The sequence below is a fragment of the Propithecus coquereli genome, unplaced genomic scaffold (genome assembly GCF_000956105.1).
Source record: "Propithecus coquereli isolate 6110/MARCELLA unplaced genomic scaffold, Pcoq_1.0 Scaffold11, whole genome shotgun sequence".
Lineage (NCBI taxonomy): Eukaryota > Metazoa > Chordata > Mammalia > Primates > Indriidae > Propithecus > Propithecus coquereli.
In genome coordinates this window covers 8,793,407-8,797,389 of record NW_012134969.1, presented here as the reverse complement: position 1 = coordinate 8,797,389, position 3,983 = coordinate 8,793,407, and positions in this window count along the sequence as shown.

The following is a 3,983-nucleotide window of genomic DNA, read 5'->3' as shown; positions in this document are numbered from 1 at the left end:
CCTGTTGGTTCTGTTTCTCTGGAATACCCTGAGAATACACATCCCTTGTTCTCCTCTTTGGATGGATCACTCAGACCAGTGCTCCAGCCTCCATTCTCATTTCTTGGCATATCTAAGACATGTGACATTTCTCCTGGCTCCAGCCTGGAAATAGGAAACTCTTGTACAGTTGTCTATCCCACCAGCTATCATATGTCAGTCTTCTTATTTGTGTACTACAGACTGTCTGCTCCTCAGGGGCAAAAAACATAACCTCGTTTTCATGTCCCCACTGCCTAGCATTTTGATCATTGCAAAGCCCAGGCAAAAATGCACATTTCCACATCTGATTAGGACACTTAGTCACATGCTACTTTCAATATGAGGAAAAAAGCCTAAAAAGTTATAAACAATCTAATGCTCAAAAATCAAGAAATGACAGTATTGTGATATACAATGATGGTATATCACAACTAACAAAATGTTTTCAAAGAACTTTTAGTTATATGGGCATAAGGTGCTTTAAATTGAAAAATATGAAATACAGAACAAACAGTTTAGAAATAGACCAAAATACATACAGAATTGTAGAACAGGGCAATTCAATTCAGTGGGGAAGAGATGGCTTATATTCATTAGAAAGAGCCTTGCCTTTCTTGTAGAGCCTGGCAACAGACCACTGACTCCATGACTATGGTGGATGTGGAGCCCTGGGAGCAGAGAATGAGCCTGCCATTTGCCCTCTGCCCACGTGGGCAGGCAGCTTTGGACCTGAAAGACTGGGATTAGGAGAGGTGAGAGAGGCACTCTGCTTACCCTGATCCTGGCCTTTGTTTAAAGTGGATATTTTGTTTATCGTGGATTTTTTGCATTAATTTTGATTTTTAAATGATTTAAAATATCATTTCTCTTGACGACTGAGTTTTTTGGTGGCCTCTTAAATTTTGCAACTGGGAGGAGTGCCTCACTTGCCTTACCCTAGAGTCCCAGCTTGGCCCAATTGGGAGAAACCAGCTGTTTCTCTTGCCAGCAGCATTGGAGAAGAGTTGAAATACCCACAACAGTGCTGGACATATAGTAAGTGCTAGTAAATATTTCTTGAATATTTGTTGAATGGGTGAGTAGGCTGAGACTAAGAGGCCTCTCTTGATATGACTCAGAAGAGAGGTTTTCAACTTACTGACCCAATCACCTCTGGTCCTCTGAACAAAAACACCTACCAGTCCTTGCCATGTAAGCCCCTGATAGGCTGACCTGCACAGGTGTTGGTGGATCTCACATACACTGACACGTAAAGGCAAAAGTGATCTTAAGCCACTTATGGAAACAGTAGCTCAAAGGGGAAGGACCAAGATGAACCAGAATAGAGGGCTACTATGGAGTGCAGAGGGCTTCTATGGAATGTAATAGAAGAAAACGATATTAAAAATGTAATGAGAACTCTCAAGCAGATGCAATTAGAACATTCAAAAACATTTTCCTAATTTAAAAATCCAAATAGAAGAATTGGAAAAGTGAATGGTCACTCCTAAAAGAAAACAAAATTCAGTCTAAAAATATACAGAAATGAGCATCATGAGGGAAAAGGTAAAAGCACGGGAAACAGACTGCTGGGCTTATTAATCAACAAATAATAAGGTCTCAAGGGGCAAAAAGAGACCAGAATAATCAAATACATGATAGAGGAACACTTTTCTGAAGGGAAAAAAAACCTTGAATCTTCAAAATAAAAAGCTTCACCAACCCACAGGCAGAACATCAAAAAAGAATACGCACCTCTTGCACCCGGTGAAATGTCTGAACCTCAAGGATGAGGTGAAAATCTTACAGGTGCCTGGCAGAAAGAACAGGTCTCTCAGAAAGGAAGAGGAGTCTAGCACCAGGCCTGCTTACGCACTTCCCTCTCCCTGCTCTCAATCCATCCCTTGGCAATGCCTAATGATGCCTGATTAAATCTGCCTCTTCCGTGCTCCCTGCTGCTGAGTGGGCTGGAGAAACCCCACCCCGGTTTCACTTTACATGCATGTCAGGGAACCTCCAGTGGGCCAGGCAATCTTACCTTCCCTACTGCATCCGTACCTCCTCTCTCTCAGCCTTGCTTCCTCCTCTGAGTAACTGAAACAACCCAGAATCTTTGCAGGTTCCCAGCACAGTATCTACCCACCTCTGCACACCTGCACTCTCATACTCCTTCTTCCTCCACCATTAAGAAACATTTCTGACGCTCTTTTGTGAGTTCCCTCTCCCTTATTCAAGGACATTGCTGGCACAAGTCTCCCTTCTCTCATACATCAATTTTCTGCCCTCAATCATTGCCATCAGCACTCAAACATACTGTTATTTCTTTCACCTTAAAAACAAACAAATCAAACTTCCTCTTTACCCCACTTCTCCTTCCTATTACCAACCAATTCTTTGTTCTTCTTTGCAGCAAAATTCCTCAAAGAGTTGTCTATACTCCTCGTCTACAATTCCTCTCTTCCTTTTCTCTTTTGGAACCACTCCAATAAGATTTTCTATTCCTGAATTCCACTGGGCCCACTGTTGTTAAGGTCACCAATAACTCCACGTGGTTAAAAACAGCAATCAATTCTTGCTCCCGATAGCACTTGACATATCAAGAGATATTTTCCTTTTCTCCTCCCTGATACACTTTCTTCACTTGGCTTCCAGGACACCACACCCTCCTGGTGTCTTGCTGACTCAGTGGCGGCTATATCTTAGTCTCCCTGGATCTCTTCTTATGACCTGTGTTAATTTGGTCTAAAGTAATATTCCTATGCTCTTAAATGGAGGCTGTCCAACTTTCATACATTGTTAGCCATTCTTTAGGATAATGATTTTCTTTTGATTAAAAGTTATAGAGAAATATCGCAGTGAGAAAACAGTAGTGAGAAAAAAAGAAACAAAATTAAAATAACTGTCAAGCAGCAAAAATTAACAAAAATGATAACGACTATTTAACCGGGGCTACCTGGCCTGGGGAAAGACCAATTTTCTGGTGACCCTGCATCCTGGTTAAGTCAGTCACCAATATCTGGTTGCCTTTCTAAAATGTGTTACTACCCTTTAAAACAGTAATTCTATTTTGGGAAAACACGCTAAGAAAATAATCCTAAAAATATATATATATGTCAGTTGTAGAAGGACAAATATAAGTGCTGCATTTATAAGGCAAAATATATAAATACAATGAAAGGGCCAGTGTTGGTGGCCTGGCTGGTGTGAGCAGTGGCCATGGACAGGTTCGCGCGGACCAACAAACAGCTAAACTATGGAAGATTTACATATTGAAACATTTTCTAAAGTAAATTCATGAGGCCTATATTAACATTATAAATGTTTAAATAATTTTGTTTTTGGAGACAGGTTCGGGGGGATGGGGAAGTCTTTATGTTGCCTAGGCTGGCCCCCCAACTCCTGGTCTCAAGCGATCCTCCCGCCTCAGCCTCCTGAGTAGCTGGGATTAGAGGCACATGCCACCGCGCCTAGCTAAATAAAAATAATCTTAAGGGGGAAAAAGAGTAGCACAACGTAGTACTTAACGTACTGCCTATAGCTCTATAAAAACAATTTGTACCATAAATATTCATTTGAAAAAAAGGTTATTATCATAAAGTTTATTGCCTTTCATGAGCATGGCAACATGTTGGGCAGTGACAAGAAAACTGCCACAAATATGCAGGCATTATGCACAGTAACGAAATCCAAGCTTTGCTGTGGGTTCCCTTCACGTCCCTTCTAAACTTTGGTTTAGGATGGGGTGCACCGCCTGCCAATCAAGGGTTCCAAAAGGCCGTGCGCGGACGGAACGCCCGGGGGCGCTCCATGAACGCCTCCACCCGGGCTCACCTCGGCAGGGCCAACGCTCCGGGCCCTCCCGAGCGCTCTCCGCTCCTTTCCTCCCTCCCGGCCGGCCTCCGCCCCGCCCGCCGCCAGGGGGCGCCGCAGGCTGCCCGGCGCGCGGCGCGCGGCTCGCGGCCCGGGAACGCCGGCGCGAGGGA